Source organism: Rattus norvegicus, chromosome 11, assembly GCF_036323735.1.
Source record: "Rattus norvegicus strain BN/NHsdMcwi chromosome 11, GRCr8, whole genome shotgun sequence".
NCBI lineage: Eukaryota > Metazoa > Chordata > Mammalia > Rodentia > Muridae > Rattus > Rattus norvegicus.
Window position 1 is genome coordinate 63,941,430 of NC_086029.1, and position 22,798 is coordinate 63,964,227.

Sequence of the window (22,798 nt, forward strand, 5' to 3'; positions counted from 1 at the left end):
ACATAAACCTCTTAGTAGCAACCACACCTCTGGCAGAGAGAAGATTCTTCCTCCCTGTCTTCTGCCAGCATTTCCTCAGTTAGGGGTGGGACCTTGTGGGTCTCTCCTCCATTTGAGTTGGAATGTTGACTATCTTGATCTTGTTCACATCACATGAAGGTAAACACAGCAGCTCTGAGTTTGGGAGAGCAATAATTTTGTCCTGTCCATAAAAATTTCAGAGTCCTCTTCCCCATTCTCCATTTCCTTCATTATTTATCCTTATTTTATTTTTTGTTCTCTCTTTCTTAACGCTCCCCGAGCCTTGTAGGAGAGTGAGCTGATAAAGATGTCTTACTTAGGGCTCAGTTTCCATCAGACACTTAAACTCTTAGCCTGGAGACCAGTTATCACTATGTACATTAACTGCTTCCCACTAAAAATGAGCTTGTCAGACCAAAGTTGATAGCAGCACCAATCTATGAATATAAACAAATATTTGGAAAGCAATTTGACAGTATGACTATTTAGCAAAACATCAGTAGTACGTTTCCCTCTAGGGCCTGTGATCTCCCCAGCATGAGCTTTTGTCCAGATTTAAAGTAACAAGCATGAATTCCTTTCTGTGGAGCAAGCCTCAGATCCTATCACAAAGTAGTCGGCTATTCCCATAATGGTCATGCCACTGTTGCAGCTGTGGGCGCACCATGCCTGGCCGGTAGATAGTGCAGTATCCAGGGGCCTGCCCAGGATGAGACCGTTGAGGTCTTTTCATCCCTAGAGGCCTTCTTGGCACCTTCTGGCACGGTGAAAGCTAGCCATCAGAGAGGAAATTTCCTAGTCAATCCTAGCTTGATTTCTTTATGTTAACAATATAATTTTTAATAAAAAATACAATTTTATTAAACAAAACCACACAATTTGAAATTATAACTTTATATTTAAAATTATGAGTAATTTAATTTAGTAATAAGGGGAAGTGAGAATGTCAGTGCCCTTTAATTTTAGGATAGAACATTTCCCCCTTAAAATTACATAAATTGGCAATTGCTTGATTTCTTTTTTATCATGTGACTTTTAACTAATTTTATTTTCATAAGAAAAGAAATTGATGAAGTGAAATTAGCCATGGAAACTCTTTCTTACAAAGGACAAGGTGGTCTTGGGTAAGAGTTCAAAGATTCTCTAGTGGGATTCTCTTGAAGGACCCTTCTAAAGGTTCAGGTGCTTGTTATTTCTCAAGTTTGTAAGGGGGAGGGGTGTTGGGTGAGCTAACTAGGTCTCCAGGGGCCATCTCATCCGGCTGGTATTAGGTAACAATTTATGTCCCAGCTTTGTGCTCAGTGGCATAGAGCTGATGGTTTCGTAAAGCATTTGGTAGCTCCCTGTCAGTATTCCTGACGTAGCTGCTGCTGAGCGTGATTTTATATTCTTCCTGGAAGTGAAATTTAATCCTGCCTTAAATGTGTAATTTCCCTCCCGGAGAAGGTCAAAGGCACGTTTGTACAATTCATAGGCACATAAAAGGGGCGTTCAGCACCTCCCCGCCAAGCCATCTGAATGGACTAATACCTGGTCATTTCCACATCTACTTATGGAAACTGCAGAAATTCTTAGCTCTACTGTGTTGCTTGAAGCAATAATCTCATGAAAAATGATAATTATGATAAAATGTTCATATTATCAATTCAGTTAATGTATACCAAAATTGGTAGGAGTAACAAGTGGTTACTTACACTGGTCAGAATTAAACATATGCTAAAGCAGCTGAATTTCAAGTAAAATCTACAGCAAAACAGCATTCCAGAGGGTAGCAATTCAGTCTGTATGCAGATTCTGAGAATATTCAAAGCAAACCCCAGAGTGTTCATAGTGTTACTTTATTAGATGTTTTTTCATCTCCTAGTATTAACTTTAATGATTAGATTACTAAGACGGCATTTATTGAAGCTCAGTAACTACTACACACTTTGCATTTCCATCACCTCCTAACAACTCTGGATTTCATTTCTTTTATTTACATATGTTCATTGCTCATAGTTTTGGGTTTTAATTCTTAAGGGACTGTAAGGATGCTATATAAACATTTCTGATGAGGAGTAAAGAACCGGAGAGGCTTTGGAATTGGCCCACATTTGCAGGTTATACTCAGACCACCAGATTTAATATAACTCTATGCTACTGACTGTACCTTGAGCTATTTTGGAGATTGTGAGTGTAAGAAAAGATTATTTTCTCATTTGCTTAATATTCTTTTTTTTCTATTTAAACATTTTTTATTAGTTATTTTATTTATTTACATTTCAAATTTTATACCCCTTCCTGGTTTCCCTTCCACATACCCCCTATGCTATTCCCTCTCCCCCTGTTTCTATGAGGGTGCTCCCCCATTTGCCCACCGACTCCTGCCTCACTGCCTTACGCTGGGGCATCAAGCCTACACAGGACCAAGGGCCTCCCCTCCCATTGTTGCTGAATAAGACCATCCTCTGCTACATATGCAGCTGGAGCCATGGGTCTGTTCATGTGTACTCTTTAGGTGGTGGTTTAGTCCCTGGGAGTTCTGGGGTGTCTGGTTGATTGATATGTTGTTCTTCCTATGGGGTTGCAAACTCCCTTTAGCTCCTTCAGTCCTTCCCCTAACTCCTGCATTGAGGTCCCAGGCTCAGTCTGATGGTTGGCTGTGAGCATCCACCTCTATATTGGTCAGGCTCTGGCATAGTCTCTCAAGGGACAGCTATACCAGGCTTCTGTTAGCAATCACTTTTTGGCAACAGCACCCATCTCAAAAATATTTACCTGAAATTTTAATTTCTCCTGTCTAAAGGAAATGCAGGGACAAAGATTGGAGAAGAGACTGAGGGAAAAGCTATCTAGAGACTGCCCCACCTAGGGATCCATCCCATCTACAGACATTTGCTCATATTTAATGTTCTACTTTCTCATGGGAGATTTTTTTCTACAGCATGATCTGCCTCCTATGCCTTCAAACACTTCTTGCAGGCCGTGCTCCTGCTGTTGAACCGTATCGGCCCTGTCTGCCTCTATAGCTCTCTCCATCCTCTCTCTGTGTATTACAGTCGTCTCTACTTCACATTGTACTTCCATCCATTTCATGCGTGCAGTCACAGTGTGCATACTAACGAGTGGGGTGTGTGTGTGTTTGCATACATGTGTACTTGTGTGCGTGAGGTGGCTAGGCTAGCTGGCCAGTGTCTTCCAGGGATTCACTTGTCTCTGCCTCCCTACTACTAAAATTACAAGCCTCTATCACAATGCCTGACTTCTTTGACTTGAATTCAAGTCCTTATGCCTGCAGAAGAAACATTTTAGTAGCTGAACTATCTCCCTAGCTGACATCATAACTCTAAGATAAAATTATTTGTTTATCATGTTATTTATTTTATATTACTGTTTCGTTCGGTGGTGTTTTGTGTGTGCATAATTTATCAATTGTGTCATCAGCATGACTGTTACACATTTTATGCTCACACATAGTAGTAATAGGTCATTAATTTCTCAAACAGTGGATGATGAAATCATTTGCATTGCTGTTCTGTTTGTAAATAACTAAGCAGAAGATAGTTTTTAAAATGCGATTTAGTAATTGGTGCAGTACTGAATGCTGAAGGGGAAGGCATATCCAAGTCTTTATGTTTGACATTTCAAGAGGCCACTATTAGACAGTGACTGCGGGGTATTAGAGCATTTTTGTCACTGCTAAGTAGTATTTCCTGGAGACTTTTGGAAAGTAAAGAAATGGACAATTTCTGTAATCCCTGCTAGATGCAGAGGGGACTCGTTTGCCTTTATTCTTCAGTGTTTTTTAATCAAAACACTCTGGGTCATGAGGAAATGCTAGGTTTGTGATAGGAAGGTGACAAAATCAGACTTGCACGTTCCTTTTTAAAAGATATTTCCATTCTTAGTGTAGCTGACATTTGTAATGTCAGCTGAAGGTTGGGGCCTGGCCAAAAATGCCTGTGAAATAGTTGTGGTTTAGGCTCCAACTATAAAAAGACAGGGAGGGAATATTAGTGGAAGAGGTTTGTTTATTACTACTTAGCGTTATCACTTCATACATGCAAACACATACATGTGTCCCAGTGGTATCTGTATCCATATGAGGATATTTTATTCTAGTGAATTATTTAGCTAGAGATTAGTCATGTGTTTTCTAGTTCTGATTTGTGGTAAACACCAGCAAAAGGACAAACTTTAGTTAAATTATCAAGGATTTGAACCTGAATTCATTTCATCACATGGAAATCAGAGTTTGGAGTTTGTATTTCACTTCCCCTATTAACATGTAGCATGTATATAAAAGAGTAAATTGAAGAAAACAAAAGTCTAATTCTTACAAAAACTTTTCTGACAGGAAGAATCTTCTAAAGCATGTCAGTGTCACAAGGAGAGATTGGAACACACTATTGTTCAGCCAGTGGGGGGTTTAAGCAAGGTCTCAGGGACTGGGAGACACCAGAACTCTTAGATTGCAGGGTAGATTTGTTTCGGCTATTAGAGACTGTCCTGGCCCTTAGAGTTTTTGTCTCTTTTAAATCAGAAACATCATTGGAAATGAGTAATTCAAAACTTGCTCTTTCCTGGTCCCCATTGATCTTTGACTCAGGTGTGAAGACATGAGTTTTCTGTATTCAGGAGGATGCTTCCTTTTGGAGCAGTGGGCTCTGTTTTTGCTCTTGAGCTGTGTAAATGGAGAGCCTTTGCATCGTGTATTATACCATGCCCAGCCGTTTTCATTCTTTTTCATTTGAGTATAATTGTTCCCTAGCAAATAATTGCAGTCCAGAATGACTTTTATTGAGCTTGATTGAATTAGGGGTATGTATGAGAATAAGTTGGTTAGCTTAATCTATTAGCCAGAGAATTGATGAAAACATCAGAAAAGCAGTCTTTCATGGGGAATAAATATGCTTCTGTGTTTGTGGGCACATAGTTACTTTGGGGTCCCTTCTGCACTTAGTTGTAGTGACACTGGGGGACATACATAGTTTTGGCATAGAAGGGGATGTTTCAATAATGTGCCTTGAATACTATGCCTGACATTAGCACTAACTGGAGGTCTGGTAAGAAGTGACATCCCACCTCTTCTGGTTTCACAAGTTTTTTAAAACACAGGTCCCTTAGTTCCCAGGAGTTGGGCTGTGCCAGAAAGCCATTTAGTCCAAGATATTTCATCAGTTGCTTAGGTTATCCTTAGGATAGGTTTTTCAGATGCCAAGTCATTCGCTCAGCTTGTGGTAAGAGGTCAATAATATCTATTTATTAGATGGCTTTTTCATATGTCATGATGAAGTTTCTCAGAGCGTATCTGTGTTAAGGTGTATTAGCTCAGGGTTGGCCAGTAGCTGGTAGCAGGATTCTGGGTGGGGAGCAGAGATCATGAAAATGGAAGGGATGCCTGTTGAGTCAGTGCGACCTGGCCATGGGGAGTGAGAATTCTGAGGTTCTTTGGGGTGAGTAGGAATGAGAGGAAGCCTGAGTTGGACCCAGAAAACACAGGTAGATACTTGTTTGCTTAGACAATAATCTGCTTAGGCTTTGATATATTCAAAGATACATTCAAGAAACCATTGTGTTTGCTTACATGAGTGCTGTTTCCAGAGTGTCTGTGTGTCTATGTGTCAGCGTGTATGTCCGTGAACACTTTATGTGTGTCTGTTCTCCCCTTCCAACATGTGGGTTCTAGGGAATGGAACTGTGGTCCTCTGGCTTGGTACTTTATGTGCTGAGCTATTTTTGTTGACCATAGAGGTTTTTTTTTAAAGTATTTTAAAATAAAAAAAATACTTTATGAAAATAAAGATTTCTATACCATTGATTTTGTCAATTTTGGTTACTATATGTTTCTTCAATAAACACACGTTTATTTCTATATATTCTTTGTACTTAGCTTAAAAATAACTGGTTTTCTCATTCACGGCACTCCCCAGTTGCTTGTAGTCTTTTGTCTATAGAGTTGGGACCCTGTGAGCTGTTCCCTATCTACAACAGCGTGTACGTGCATCAGCGTTCAGATCTCATTTAGGCAGCCATGTTGGTGAGACTTATGGGTGTGGCCTCTCTGATATACTCTCACAACCAACTTCTTTTCCTCTGTCTCTTACAATCTTCCCACTCTCTCTTCCTCCATGAACCTTGAGCCTTAGGTGTGGGATTGCATTGTAGATGTAGTAGTGGAGACTGAATATCGCAAAGTCAGTTGTTTTCTGCCTTTTGATCAGTTGTGTTTTTCTGTAATGGTCTTTTTCACAAAGAGAAGTGTCTTTGATGCAGGGTGTGAATTTCATCTATTTGTGGGTATGAGTTAAAAATATTTAGAATGTAGCTAGGAATTATGGCCACAATCTCCATGGGTCAACCCCTGAGACCAGTTTATGTGTGTACACTATAGCTGTTTTCAAATACACCAGAAGAGGGCATCAGACCCCATTACAGATGGTTGTAAGCCACCATGTGGTTGCTGGGAATTGAACTCAGGACCTCTGGAAGAGCAGACAGTGCTCTTAACTACTGAGCCATTTCTCCAGCCCCCTGAGACCAGTTTATATACCACTACTTACATTATACAGACTGAGCAGGATGTATTTATGCATTTAGGAATCTCCGCCGTGTGTGTGAGTGAGTGTGTGTGTGTGTGTGTGTGTGTGTGTGTGTGTGTGTGTGTGTAAAACAGTAGTTAAAGAAAAAGAAGCCATGCATTTGAGAATAGAGCAAGGGGTAGCAAATGGGAGAAGGAATGATATATTAAAAATATTATTAAAAAATAACCGATTTTTAAAAATTTTAGCCACATGCTTATTTTCAAATATCTGAAGATGACTCAGTAGTTCCTGGTGTGAAATAACATGAGATCATTTAATTAATATTTATTATTTTCTCTGCTATTATGTTGGGAAGACCTGGGTGACAACTGAATCATCTATCCTGACAGAAGGGCTTCATTGAATTATAACACGTTTTTGACATTTAGCTGAAGAGAGGCAGTTTCCATAGCCATGTGAACTGATTAGGAAAAAAGCAAAAAAAAAAAAAAAAAAAAAAAGTTTAGTCAGGTCACAAAATAACCAATTATTGATGGAGCTGTAAGGCAGTAATAGTCAATAACGATAGTTTTTTTTTTTTTTTTTTTTAACTTGAGTAAGGATTTGTTACCATTGAAGCAAGCTAAAAACTGTCTCAAAAGGAAACTCAAATATTTCTGATTCTTAAAAACATTGTGTTTCAGAATATGCCTATACTTTTGTTTTAATTTCATATGGCTCATTTGACTTCATGTACATTTCATTGGTGACTTTGATTGACTTTCATTTTCTTAGCTCTTTATAGTTAGGAAAAAATTAGTTTTTTTTTTTTTTTTTGGTTGTTGTTTTTGTTTGGCCCAGTTTTTTCTGTGCCCCGTTGGCCCTAACTGTTTTCTCTTTGTTCATTTATATTGCATTGTTTTATTCATTACTTTTAAATCAGTGAAAGTACTTTAAAGAGAGTAATGCAAAAGCCTAGTTTATCTAGCTGAGTTGGGCCATTTAAAGTAACTTGAATTTAGTGTAGGTGTCAGAGTCACCATTTCCTACCTCAGCAGACTGTCTGTAAATCTCTATTTCATTTTAGTGAAATGTGGGGAATTGACTGCCTGTAATTCAGAGTTTAGACAATTTTACTCTGCATCAAGTAATTGCAGCGACTGTCTTTTTAATATTAAAATCAATGATAAACACTTTGGGCCACATTCTCTAAAGAGCATTGGTTAGTTAGCAAGGTGATATTAGGCCTTTTCTCTGGGATTATTTGGCCAAGGGAGATATGTGGGCTTTGTTGGAAAGGCCTCTCTGTCTCTCCTTTTAACCACTTCACCATGTGTCTTTCACAGAATCCTGCTGCATCACAGAAGCTGGAAGTTCTGATGTTCCACTGAAATCACAATGGGAAGTCTTGACTTGACTGGTAAGAGCTGCTCTGGACATGCATCTTACTTTCTTACCTGGAAGCAGTGAGGCAGTCAAGAACCATGTGCTATCAGAGCTGGTCTCAGCCCTTTCTCATCCGATGGATTCACCTTTCATGTTGATCGGGGAAGTGTGACCCTTGTACAGTTTTTCATGTCAGTGTTTTTGTGTGTAACATTTTAATCTTCATCAAGTAAGTTAAATCTTCTTACAGAATAATGAATTTAAATTGTTGAAAATCTCTTATTTTAGCACGTGAAATTGGTTTAAGACAATCTGTTGAAGTCCGACATAGTTAGAAATTACACACCTAAGATATCTAAGTGGTTAATCTCCCTGGAAGCAACTTTCCATACAGGGTTAACCTTAGGTAAAAGATGAATCAGCAGCCATTATTACCTGAGAAGAAAATGATGTACAAATGTGTGGCTGCAGCATGAAGGAAACCATTTAAAATATGAAAATCACATAATGAAGAAAAGGTTGGGATAACAAAATATGTACACAGAAACTCTATCAGTCTTTGAAACAATAGGTCCTTGTTCAAGTTTTTTTTTTTTTTTTTTTTTTCCCCCCCCGGAGCTGGGGACCGAACCCAGGGCCTTGGGCTCGCTAGGCAAGCGCTCTTCCGCTGAGCTAAATCCCCAGCCCCCTTTGTTCAAGTTTTTTATAAACTGTTGCTTTAGAAAAAAATTGCTTATCAGCTCTAATATACGGCAATAATATTTTAAAGTTGGTATCAGTAACAATGACCTGTGGAGTTTCCCCATCTGAGTATGCAAGGTGCGATTAGTGAAACATAAATACTGTGCTTTATGGACGATTTAAGATGGTAGAAATTAGTGTGAATTAACATGAGAAAATATATTAAATAGTCTGATTACAGTTCTTAAGAAAGAAACCTCTTTAACTTTCCAGTTAAATTAATGTGTCTAGAATAACTGCATCTCTTTTTTCTGTTTGAAGAAGTATATTATTGGATGATACTCTTATCATTTCTAACCTTCTTTAAATGTCATTGTCTAGGATTGAACTCCTAGTAAAACATATAATTTGGTTTAATATATATTTACTATAAGATCATTTAAGCACTAACAAAGTCTCACTGTGAATAAGAACAGGTTTTTGTTACTGTTTTTACATCATACTATAGCATCTTTTAAGGCTGCATTTATTAGCAGCACAAATTTTGGCTATAAGACCAATCTGAATAGAATTATGCTTTTGCTGAGTCAGCAGAATAGAGTATGAGATATTCAAGAATTCATTAGAAAATATCCTGTATGTTCTTAATTGCTAAACCAGAGACTATAGGGAGGTCTAAAGAGAATTAGATTTGTGGTAGCATTCTGAATCTATTACATATGAATACATCTGTAGAAAATAAGGCAGGGTACTTTATTTTACCTGTTTAAAACACAGTCATAAACAGGCTATTACATAACAGTTTTGACTAGGTAGCCATGTGACCTGTGATTTCTGAGTAATAAACTAATTATTGCAATAAAATATGATACATTGACTCCAAAAAGGATTAGTAGACAGAAATTCAAGTTGTCGATAATATGAAATTTTAATTGAATTTGTTCTTCTAGTTTATATTAATATTTATATTTATATGCAATCATCTTAAATACAGTAATAAACAGTAAAGATGGCATACAAAATCAAAAGTGATCTAGCAATTAACAAATGAGTGCCAGGGCCTATTGAAGCTGAGACACAGTCTAGGCAAAGTTACATTTCATCATTAAGTGTTTTAGTGCTCTGTTGCTGTGAAGAGAAGCCATGACCTCGGCAACTCTCATAAAAGAAAGCAGTTAATTGGGGCTGGCTTACACTTTCAGAGGTTTAGTCCTTTCTCATGACAGAGAGCATGGTTGGCACACAGGTAGACATGGTACTGAAGAAGTGGTTAATTGAGAGTTCTGTATCTGGATCCCCAGGCAGCAGAAAGAGTGAGTGATGGTGGGCTTGGCATTCATGGGCTTCTGAAGCATCAAAGCCCATCCCCAATAACACAGCTCAAGAAAGCCACACCTCCTAATCCTTTCAAATATTGTCACTCCCTAAGCAATCAAATACGTGAGCCTATGAGGGCCATTCTCGTTTCCACATTTCCATGCATGTTACAGTCAGAATCATTTTCCTTTTTATTTATGCTTCTATATCTGGTCATGCGCTTCATTCAGAGAACAAAGCTGAAGGAGCATTACCTCGTGCAACAAAAGGACAGTAATTGTAGACCCATAGCTTAAAATGGCTGTGTGGAGGGATAGATGCCACTCTCTCTCCTATTTCATTGACAGGTTCAAAAGTAATTTTACAGGTGAAGAATACAAACTGGAGGAAGCTGTTTTCTATACTAAAGAGTAAGAAACAAAAAGTTTCTAAGTTATTTAATACATAAATAGGAGATGTGGTTAATTATGGTCAAAATTACAAAAACAGCTCTGGGACCTTTGAAATAGGAGACATGAAATTACTGAATGTGTTTTTATACTGTGAATGATTGAATATGAAAATGAGGTTCCTATAAGTGAATATTTCAAATCTAAGAACTTGAAAAACAGAGAACCAGAATAAATGTAATGAAGGAATTATATCACTATAAAAGTGAATCCCTTGTATATCCCCTGCTATCAAGGAATGGCAAAGGATATTTAAAAGTTGGTTGAAGAACAAGAGAATTATGTTTCTTAGATTATATGTTTCTGTTTACTCTCTTGTCAAGCTAATTCACATTTCTTTTCAAGGTAGCATTCTTTTACTTTGTAAAACAGTTGAGAATCCAAACAGCCCATTGCCATATATTCAAGGTTGAGATAAACAGAAAAGAAATTAAATTGTGTATGTGAAGTAATGCAGCTCTCCACCTGCATTTTCTCCCTGTTCTCCTCCTTCCCCTCTTTCCTGAAGACAGCTGTGTTACTTGTTTTTCTTATCACTGTAGCAAAGTATTGTCTAGAAGCTGATTAAGGATAAATGGTTTGTTCGGCTCATATTAAAGTCTACAGTCCATCATGGTAGGGAAAGAAGGCATCTGGGCTCCCCTGGTCACTTCGTCTCACTGGACCAGGTTACAGAGAGGGCGGGGAGAGAACCACAGTTAGGCTGTGTCCCATAAGGACTCCCTAGCCTCTGGAAGCAACACTGTAGCTGGGAGCTCACATTTAGGACCCGGACCTTGAGAGGTTTTGCATCCAAACTAAAGGAATAGTTAAATAGCAGTTGTGGGAAGTCTTTTGAGTATCAGCCCCAATGCCATTCACTGAGTGTGTACTGCTGTGCTTACTGATGGCTTTCTGTGGTTTTCTGTTCAGTACATCAAGTGGATTGGCACTTGGGCTTGGTAGTGTGTCTTACAATTGCTTGTCAGATATTGATGTAACACCACTTTGTTGTTGTTGGTTGGTTTTCCTTATATGCTTGTGTATATATTCTGTGTCCTTAGAATAATTTCAGTCTCTGTTGATTTGACATCTGTCTGAAATTAAATATAAACAGAAAGCAATAAATGTTGAGTTAAATGCTTTCCGTGCAAAAATAACTTTAATTTGAAAATTTATCAGTTCATTTCTGTATTTAAAAACTACAGGATAAACTGAGTCATGATCTTATTCTTGTAGATGTTAAATTGGTTAAGAAGCATTTAAAAAGTTTTTTGTTTAATTTTGATTTCAATTTCCGCTAAAAGCTATTTATTTCTGAAATGATTCAAACTTGAAAACAGAAGAGAGGTGGAAGAACAATGGGCTTGGATTGGGCTTTCTTTAGCAAGTCTTCTGGAAAGCATTCCCCATTGATCTTACTTCTCGCCCGGCTTCCAGGTTCTACAGCCTTTCAGTGCCACACTGGGGAAGCCTTTATCTGGTGGCTCCTAACTATAGTAAGATGAAAATTCTAATATTTCTATCTCAGAATTCATTTGCATTTCAATATAAAAACTGGACTATGTTAACTGAGCACTCTATATTCTCGTATCAATTTTGTATATGTGACTATACACATGAAGTTCTTATGTAGGAACTCTTCAAGTAGTTAAGAGGCTTAAACTTAGGAAGTCTGTGCCTGCAGTCCAGAAGTTGCTCTAGAAACATTTGGCAAATTAGTGGCATCCAAATTCACATTCTGTTTAATACTGCATGCCATTAAGTTTGGTGTATTTGGTTTGGTATTAAATAACACCTCCAAGTTAGTTATTTTATACTTGCTTATTTTCTTTTTTGCTGAATTCAGGAAGGAGGAGTATTCTTTAAAGTTTTTTTTTGTATGCCTTTAAGTATGCTGTTAGGGCTATAATCATTAAATGTTATTGGCTCTGAAAACTTAAAATGAATGGCTCATTTTTCATGAACAAGGAATGAATAAGTGTTTGCTAAGCTATGTTGGCCTTCTAACAGATTATTCTGTGACTTCTCTGTGGCCTGACAGGTGGAACATGTGGTAGCTGCAATGTTAATATATGTAAGTTAGTTTACTTTGGGTCGGATGCCAGAAAGGTCATCCAGAGTCGGCATTTTATTTTTAGGCTGTTTTCAATGCGATCTATAAAGATGATTGTTAAAAGTATTGACTTTATATTGACTTCTGTAACTCACTGAGTTTAACTTGCAGTTGTAGCTCTCCATCTATATCACTATCTTTAAAGGCAGGTGAAGTATTCAGCTACCTAACTGCTCTTTAACACTGAGGTGGTGCCCCCTCACGAGAGGAATGTTTTCACTTCAAGTCATGTCTTAGTCCCAGACAGTGTTACAGACACGTGGAAGCAAACACGATTTTTTGAGAGCCAGCTGTATGTAGAGGAACTGGCCTCTCTTTAGAGCTCTGGTACTATTATGTCGTGAGCAATCCTTATAAATTTGCTACCCTAACTGCAATGAAGAATTATCAAATAAAAGAGACAGTAAAACTTGTACTGTGGAAGAAGTCTGTGCTGAGTTAGATATGTTCCTCTGTGCAGCTAGGTATCACTGTATGGACATGTATGTGATGCTCTGACAATGCTGTCCATACCGTTTTTGAATACCAACTCTGCTTTCAGCATCACTGGTGTTACAGCTCATCAAGTAGATATACTGTAGAGGATCAATAGAGAAAGGTTTAGGACCAGCCATCACTGTCAACCCCAATAATGCCAGAGCTCTTTCTATAGCAATTACTTTATTGACCAGTTGAAGAGAAGTACACAGGAGGTTCTTTCAGTTTATTTGCTAGGGTGAACATTTAAATTGACCATAAGGTTTACAGGTCTGATAGTTTAGTTTTTGCTGCGAGGGCAATGTTTTTTTGTATTTTTCCATTAACTTAAAAAATAATAGGTATCCAAATGGCGTTCTATAAGTTTGGTTGGTTTCGTCCCCTTCCTTTCCTGCTTTGACCCAGTGTCCACCTACCAACTTAGCTCTATGGGCTTCCCCCACTTCCTTTTGTCATGCCTCCTTTCTGCTGGTCACATGGGCCCATTTCTAGTTTCCTGGCTTTTCTCCAGTGTATGTACTACCACCCGGTTACCTGTGTTAGCAACACTGCATTTCTTTATCCACTTTGACACTGATTCACTGTTTAGAGACCATGAAATAGTATTTTCTAATAAGACTTATACTAGATCCTGTTGCTAGGAAAGATGATCCAGTCCTTTTTAAAATGAGTTTTAATTAATGATCAAAATCACATTTTTAACTGACTTTTTTTTTTCATGATAGAATATTTACTACATTTTCTACATTTGGGTCTCTATGTGCCTCTAAAATATGTTTTAGATCATTTCCTTTTAAATGCTTATATATAAATACCCTGGCTTGGGCCTGTACAGGTGGCCTAGTAGAGTGCTTATTGGGCAAGTGTAAGGACCCGAGTTTGTTGGATATACACTGGTAATTCCAGCCCTGAGGAGGCAGAGACAGTAATTCCTAATGTCCGCAGCCCAGCAACCTGGCCTAATCAGTGAAGCTTCAGGATGATGAGTGGCCCTGTGGCTCTTCACAAGAAGCAACACTGGAGATTGGCCTCTGGCCTCAACACATGCACATATGTGAGCAGAACTGCCTTTACATGGGCCCGCAGGAGTGGGAGCCACATGCACACAGTCTTCTCGCTTGCCAGCTGCATGATGCCCACTGTTGCTTTTGAGACTGATAATCAGCCTAGGCAGACAGTGATTTCTTATCGTTGTAGGAGTTGGACTTTTGCGTTTTGCTTCTGAGCTTTAGGGAAGTTGTCAGAAGAACCCCCACTAAACAAGCCCCTCTCAGCTGCTCAGTATTGAGACCTGACCTGAATCCCACTTAGAGATGTCAGAGAAGTGTTTACAGATGAACTTTATCATTTCAGTTTATAGTGGGTAATGTAGGCTCATATGTTGAAGGTGTGGTCCCTAGAAGGTTCTGGGTACTTTGGGACATAGGATCTAAGTGAAGGAAGTAGGTCACCAAGGGGTCTATATCCTAACCCCAGCTTTATTTATTTATTTATTTTTCTGTCCTTCCTGCCTTCCCTGAGGTAAGCAGATTTTAAGACTGTCACTGCTTCAGGTGACCTCAGAAACCCTAGGTCTAGAGTCAGTGCTTCCTCTTGAACTGTTTTTCTTAGGTCCTTGTCATGGTAAAAGGTCTGACTAACAAAAGAAAATGGAGAAAAGCTTAGAAAGTTAACATAGATGCCTTGTGTCAGTTGGATAGGATATTGGGTGAATCTAAAAGGGAAAACATCAGAAGCAAGAGGACCTTAAGAATGTCAGGGTAAGTTTATGGGTTTTTTTTCCTCCTCTAAAGCTAGATAAACCACGGATCAGTTTTGAGCAAATGGAATTGATGGAAGTGGCTAGAAAGGAAAAGAAAATAAGGACTGGAAATATTGGTTTTAGGAGACTTTAGTGTTGTCTTTGTTAAGAAATTTGTTCTAACAGTTGTAAATTACACTGTCAGATTATGAAGCTCATAGTGTGGATAGAAGTTGAGATATTCAAACCAAGTAAGCCTTTTTCCAAAAATCCATGGGTTAGACTTTAATGAGTACTTGGTGGTGGAGGGGGTGTTTTGTAGTTTCTGGGATCAACCCTAGGGCTTTGCATACTGTTACTCAACACTATCACTGAGCACATCCAGCCTGACATTTAGCTTTAAGGCATTCTTAATGAAGGTGTTCTGAAACATCAAATGGTGTTACTAGTTAGTTCTATCTCTCTTCCTCCTTCCTTCTCTCTAATTGTGAGTGCCCCTCACCGGCCACCTTATATATGTAAGTGTATTTCGTTATTGAAAAGTTAACCTTAACCTTTTCTCAACTGCGAATTCCAGGCCTAACCTATAGAGCTTGGCTAGAGACAGAACTTTTTCTGAGGGTGTAGAAGGATGATAAAGAAAAAAGAAATATTGAAAGGCAAAAAATACGTCAGATACATTTAAAAAAAAAGTAGATGTGATTGTTCAGATAGCTGCTAATGGCTAATATTCTGTGAAACTGTGATAGCAGCAGAATCTGGTATAGAAGGAGGAGAGGTGGTGTTCTGCACAGATTGCATTGGAAGTGGAGAGAAGATGGCCGTGAGGCTGTGTTTAGGACATAAGTTTAATTTCGTTCTTGCTGTTGTTTTGAGACCAAGTCTTTCTGTGTAACCCAGTCTGGCCTTGAGCTCTTGGTTCACCTGCATGAGCCTCCTGAGTGCTGGGGCTGTAGGTGTGTGCCTGTTAGGTGTAATTCTAAGTTTGAGATGAGCTTGGGAGAGATTCCAAATGAACCTAAGGTGTAAGGGAAAGTTAAGGCTGAAGCTTTGAGAACTGTAAAAGCGGATACTATGTCTATATACAGAATGGCAAGACCTATTTGTTTATAAAGGAAAGCAAAACAAAGTTAGCTACTGCAGGAAACAGTGTGGCTAGGAAAGGCAGTTTAACTGAGTAGTGATGATTACTGAGAGCAATAGAAGCGCTAAAGTGTTTAAGCTAGCAATCTGGATAAATAAGTTTGGAGAAAAGTTTTCAACAACTAGTGTCGTTGAGTGACAGTCTTCATAAAGTAAGCTATAAGTGCTCAGACGTTCACTCTCAGGGAAACCAGAACACATCTTCTATAAAGGTGATTTAAATATCTTTTTCTTGGAATTTGCCTTCGACTGTTTGAAATCAAGGTTTATCCAGGTGCTAATATCATTTCCTCACATGCACTGAAGTGGATTTCTTTAAAAGGTCGTGGTGACTATACTTCCTAAATACTCCCCCAGGACTTACATTGCTGTAACTGGCTTCTTGAGGAAGTGAGTAATGAGCCCTCTGTTATGCCAGCTTCTCTCTTACATCAAGTACACTAACACTTACATAAAGTCTACTCATCATAAAAGGCTTTTTTGGAAATTCTTCACCTGTATGTGCAATTTCTGGGCTTTGAAGCAAATAAGGAGTCACTTGTTTTGATCTTCAGACTGTGGTAAGAACATAAAAGATGCATTCCAGTTAGTAAGAGTTAGTAAGGATGAAAACTGCAACTTTCATTTGCACTTTATGTGCAGTGTTTTCTGTGTACATATGGATGTGTGTTTGTATATTATGATTGCTATGTTTTTTTAACTATATAATTGTTGCTCTTACTTGAGCCAACATCTTTCTGTGTAGTCCTGGATGACCTGGAATGCCCTATGTAGACCAGGCTGGACTTGAACTCAGGGAGATCTGCCTGGCTATGCAGAACACTAGAATTAGTCATCTGTTACCGTACCTGACTGTATATTTTTATGCTTATAATTTTTCATTTTAGTTTCTACTGTGACCTTTTATTTATAAATATTAATTTTTCTTACTTAATATATTAAAGAACTGAAAAGCCCAGGAAACTTAAGTTTGTTGTTTGAGATTTGTACTATTTAAGATACAAACTGAGATTTAAGTCTAGTCGATTTGACTTTTAAAGACTGCGATTTCTATATACCCATGCAATGTAATGATGTGCTTGGCAACATAAACTGGGCATTTTTCCATCTTTGCCAGCATCGCTTGCCCCAGAGGGGAAGCACACTGCCTCCGTGTTACCTTCTGTCACCTCTGTCAGCTTGGGGAATGTCCTGACCCTTTGTCACACTGGCATTTGTTATTGCAGACTAAGTCAGCCAGTTGCTTTATGCTCTTACCTATATTATTACTGTTGTTGTTGCTCTTGTTACCATGGTGTTTTATAAGAGAAAGACTTGCTATGCAGCCTAGCAAAGGCTTACATTTGAAATCTTCCTGGCTGTGCTTCCTAAATGTTGGACAAGCATGTGTGCATCACTGTGGCAAGCTAAGAGATGAACGAATATCTGCAAACCACTGAAGTTGTGATGACTACCACAACAGTGGAACTGAATCCCAGCCATCCTACAAGACTCTTCAGTGCCTCTTTTTATTCCCATTGTTTGAGATGCAGGAAGCCAGGCATAGAAAGTGCATCTGCCCCAGTTTACTCTGCGGATTGGGAACAGAGCAGGGATTCAGGTTCTACCAATTTGGTTTCTAGGCTCCTAATCACATCACACTGCCTGTAGATCATCCTTACATGTTAATATGTCCATTTACATCCAGTGAGCGGGGAATGAGTATTTTAACATAAGTGTGTACACACAGATCTGATACACTGGCTTTAGAGAGAAACAGAAATGATATTCTAGAAATGCATTGGTTCCTCACGGCACAGTAATAGAACTCAAAGGATCATTTTACTGTAACAAAGAAGTTCTTTATCAGAGTTGAAGGGTGAATCACTGTCTAGTGACTGTCTTACTTGGCATCCTCAAATGTTCCTGCAATTTTGCTTATTACGATTAATAGAAAAATGTTCACCTGTATGTGACATTTATAGCACCACCAATCTTTATACTCTGGGCTTCAAAATAATAGGATTAACTATTTTAGAATTCATAGTTATGAAATTCAAAAACATTTTAACATGGGGACTGACTAGAATTCTTTGCTCTTACCAAACAAAATGCATAAAAGTACAAGGATCAGAAAACCTCTCTTTTTTTAAAACCAAGTATCAGGTTGTGGGCCATTTCAGTCAAGTTTTTTTTTTCCTCTTCTTTCCTTTTCTGTATTGTATTTATTCCACAAACCATATATTAAAAGTTGATCAAGAGTCTTCTCTCAGTATTTAAAAGATGAAAAGCTTCTATCCTGTAGTTTGAAAAATAGTCTCAAGCATTACCCAAGACAGAGTTAGGAAAAGCGTGGAGTTAGTAAAACCTAGCCAGTCACTAGAGGGCAGAGAAGTACTATACTTTTGCCCTGTTTGAAATTTTCTGTTTTAGATCTTGCTGAACAGGATAGAAACATAAATTGGTACACTTCTGAATAGAAGTTACTTTTTATTTTTAAAATTTTTTAAAAAGATTCATTTCCTGTATATGAGTATGCTGTAACTGTCCTCAGACACACCAGAAGAGAGCATCAGAGCCCATTACAGATGACTAGGAGTTACCTTGTGGTTGCTGGGAATTGAATTCAGGGCCTCTAGAAGATCAGTCAGTGCTCTTACCCACTGAGCCATCTCTCCAGCCCTATTTATTGTTTTCTTAGATTGTCTTGTAAAATCCAAAAATGTGCTTCACATTTGTGCTGATAGAACTTTTCTGGTGATAGCAATGGCTACTTCTCAAAGGGTATGGTTTTTTTAAAGGAGTGTAAATATTGCTTAGGAGGAAATACTGATGTGTAAAAGAGTGTGATCATTTGCACATGACATAGCCGGAAATAGTACCTCAGCGTACATGGTTGGGTGCAACTTTGGGACGTTTCAGCACTTTAGCACTGCCTGCCTCAGAATTTACTGAATTTGGTCGGCTGAAAGAGGTTGGGTCATTAAGACCTTGAAATTTCAAAACCGTAAAGGCAAATGAATGAATTCTAGCTTTTTCAAAAATCTGTATTTGATCTGGTTACTTAATCAATTTTGTTCCAGTTCTAAATTTTGTATCATCCTGATGTACTTTTATTCTGTTTTTTTATGATACATTTCAAAATGTTCTTAGTAACTTACTTTGTTCATTGTCCTATAAGATAGAAAAAAAATTACCACAAATTGGGTAGAATTTGAATTTTGTTTAATAAAAATTTTATTGATATATATGCATTTTAAATAGGAACAACACAGGATATCAGGAAAATACTTGATTTTGGAATCAGATTTGGTGCTCTAGTTATTCATTTGTTTGTGACCTTGGGCAACTCACATTATCTCGCTGGCCTTCACATTCAGTATTGGAAGAACAATATTTCCTGTTTGAGGCTAGATTGTTTTGACGATTGTGTGTGGAACTGGTGAAGGTGAATGTTAGTGGGTAAAGGTAAATATTCAGGGAAACCTCAAGTTACTTCTGAACAGTTGTATGTATGACCAATTTAACATCACTAGGGCATTCTTGCTTTGTAAGTAGTACCACAAATATGGACTCCAAACCAAAACCCAAGTTACAATTGCAGACTTCTCTGTCTCTGACTTTCTTTGGCTGCTTAATCCCTGCAACTCTAACTTTCAGTCTGTTTCTATCCTCTGGTAATCTTCATGCTTCCTCCCTCTGTGTTTCTCCTGACTGTCTCTGGTCTTTCTCTGTTTTTCTTATCCCAGGCACCCTCAGGAAGACCCTAAGCCTCTAGCAGATGATATCATCTCCAGCATGTTATAGATGTGGAGGATCCCTTGGGATATTGAGAAATACCAGAGGCGAATTGTTCCACTGTAGTAAGTCGATCAGCATTTATATAGTGACTACTATTTAGAGTACAGTTGGTGATACCTTGCACAGAAAAAAGTTAGAGTACAGTGCAAAAGACACAGTCTTGTCCTTTCTTCTTGGGGAGTCTTGTAGGTTGCCATCACATGCAATTGAAGGCATTTTTAAAGCTGACAAGTAATTATATAAATGCTGTGCTGTTCGTATGTTAAAGAGACGTATGGTTGATGCTATATAGAAACCTAGCAGGTATTAGCCAACTTTCTTACATGCGTTTAAAATGTGTGTTTGAAATTCAATTGGAAGGGCAACACGGAGAGTATGGGAGTGACTTCCGCGAGCTTTGGTCAGTGTGCTCTCGTGCCTCAGGGACTCACTCTCTATTGGGATGGCAGTCAGATGAGCTTGATAAATTTTGGCCTAGCAGAACTGGACTTTTTATTCACTTAGAGAAAGAAGTTAGGTCAAGGTGGTGTTTGTTACCACTTTTAGACTTTAGGATTTTGGCTAAACCGTGACAATGGTTCAGGATACAAAGGTAAAATAGTGAACTCTCAACTCACACATGTGTTTTATTTTCCTTCTGGACACTGTGTTTGCTGTTGTGTTTTAGCAGTGCTCTGTAGTACACGTGCCATGGTTTTCAGAGTTGGGTACATATTAACCCTAGTGCTGCCAGCTCTCATATACCAGGCGCCTGCTTAACAAGGCAGCATCTCAGATTCCTTGGAGAGAAACTGCAATTGAAAATACTTACCTCAAGTAGTTGTATGGATTTAATGAATGCATTTTTATTAAGTTCTGATGACACATTACTTGTAGATGCTTAAAAATAACTTTTAAATTGTTTTTGAACACGCCAAGTTATTTCTGACAGCTTTTTTTTTTTTTCCATTTTTACAGGGAGCTTTATTGAAATCCTCTTGATATTCCCACCTTCCTCTGCATAGAGTGCTTGGTACTTTGTGAAACATGGGGCTGGGGGCAGGGGTTCCATTTGTTTCCAGGCCCGTCCTGTCCTCCTGACCCTGGCTTCTTCCTCTAGTAAACCCTCTCCTCAGATTGCCTTCCGAAGACCCACACTTTGGCACACACCTGTAGATCCAGCTAGGGAAGGCGGAGGCAGGAAGGTTGCCTGGACTACACGTTCAGTCTGGGTAATTCATGGAGACATCGTTCCTAGGAAATTAAACAGAGAGGGCTGGAGCTGTTTAGCTAAGTGGTGGAGCACCCACAAAAGCCTTGGGGTCAACACCCAGTACCACTCTTGGTTCTACAGCAGCCTTTAATGCCACCAGAATGCTGCTCACTTGTTTGTGGGTGGGAGCCGGAGGCCGCAGTGAAGGCCTCCGAAGCAGCATCTCCCCGGGGGTGGGGGTGGGGGTGGGGGTGGGGTTGCCCATCACCAGTTTCAGTTCTAGAACAGTCTGACAGCTTTCTAAAAAATAGTTTTCCCCACAGTTTTTACCAAATGCTGATATATTATTTTATGTAAATATTCTATCTATATATATGCACACATATGCATGTAACTAAAATATGAAGAATAACATGAACATGGATGACTGAGCCCCTTTCCTGGTTTCGATGTCTTTGTGTTGTTCGCTGGGTGCTCTGCCAGGTTCTACCTCCTGAGTGTTGGACATAGGACTTCCATGCTTTTCTTGGTGTTTTCGTACTCATTTACTCCCACTGTGAAGTTTTGTTAATGTTTGAGTTTTCTCCTGCAATATCTGTTCTTCTCAACATCATGGTTGAGTCATCTCTGGTCACAATACTAATTCATGACCAGAGCTGTTTATAGCCTTTCATTGTATGAAAACGCCCCATTCCATGATGCCTATTTAGGCTGCTACTATTCTCTCTCTCTCTCTCTCTCTCTCTCTCTCTCTCTCTCTCTCTCTCTCTCTCTCTCTCTGTGTTAATAGAAAAAAACTATAGAAGGAAAGTTCTGAAATGTTCAGTGGATTCCCTTTCTAGTAGTAGACTGTTTATCGTGGTGTATATACATAACTGTTAGGTCAAAGATGCTCTCAGCTTCAAACTCTAGGAAATAATATGTTTCATAGACTTTGTTACAGTTTCTACTTGCATCAGCAATGTCATTGCTCTCTCCCTCTTTGTCTTCAGGTTCTCCTAAATTGTTCCATTCTGTTTAGATTTTGTCATAGTTTCCATTCTGTCATAGTTTTGAGCATTTCTGTTTGGGTAGCTTAAAAAATGATTTTTTTTCCTGTGATACTGTCTTAAGAATAAGGTTGATAATCCTCATTTTTTAGTTAATTCTGTTTTAGCAGCAGCTTGTGTCTCTGTTTAGCAGTAGTCATGAATCCTCTGTACCAAGTGTAGATATCCTCAAATGGCTGTGACTGGTTGCTAAACAAGGGATTTTCTCCAGAAGGAAACATACAGTGATGATCTAGAGCTCACATTTGATGAGTGAAAAGTGTCAGCTGTTGACTTGTGCAGAGAATAAATACTCCCCACTTTGAGTACAGATGGAGAGTGACAATGGAGACTTTCCTGCCAGTTGCAGGGATTTAATAAACCTGTGTTCTGTTTGCCTCTAGAAAGTTCTAAACCCTCAAGTGTAGGAGTCCAGGTGTGCTGGCCAGTCTTTCCATCTGTGTCCTTCACCCACTTTCCCTTTCTTAGTAATTCTTCTGGCATCTAATTATATTTTATAAGGTTTACAAACTGTAATGTCCATAGGTCATCTTAATCTTGTGATATGAGTAGCCCTTAGTGTCTATGATTTTAGTGACAATATCAGTGTTTTATGTCTTGTCAGGAACATCTTAACTGCATCTGCTTTCCAAGGTTCCTAGGAAGGATACTGGGGTTTGACCTACTGGTTGTCTAGTTAATGGTTGTTTATTGACTATAGAAAGGAAAGTTGAAAATGCAGTGTGCACTCATGTGTCAGTCCTCTGTATGACAACGAGTATTTCACTAAATATGGCAAGGGGTGGAGTGTGTGTTATAAGTATTAAGTTCTGTTTCAGATGGTTAAGGTAAAACACAAATAGTGTATTCTTGAACTTCACTCTAGGAAAATAAACATCTTCTCATTAAAATGAGTAATAGTGGTTGTTTGGGCTTCATATCTGCAGCTGAATCTGTAGTCCTAGCTGGGCTTTAGGTCCGTATT

At 38.6% G+C, this 22,798-nt stretch overlaps 1 protein-coding gene across 43 annotated transcripts in view; it reads left to right on the top strand.

Moving 5' to 3' along the window:
- Bbx (BBX high mobility group box domain containing) overlaps nucleotides 1–22,798 on the top strand; it is a 247,667-nt gene that overhangs the window by 91,396 nt on the left and 133,473 nt on the right. For 20 of the 43 annotated variants that reach the window (XM_017598008.3, XM_008768634.4, XM_039088365.2 and 17 more), the window contains one exon: nucleotides 7,871–7,944. The gene's annotated coding sequence lies outside the window, so the exon portion shown is untranslated. Of the gene's footprint in view, nucleotides 1–7,870; nucleotides 8,140–19,541; nucleotides 19,656–22,798 lie in introns of those variants that run through there. The other 23 variants (XM_008768637.4, XM_039088366.2, XM_063270536.1 and 20 more) reach the window with 6 other exon arrangements.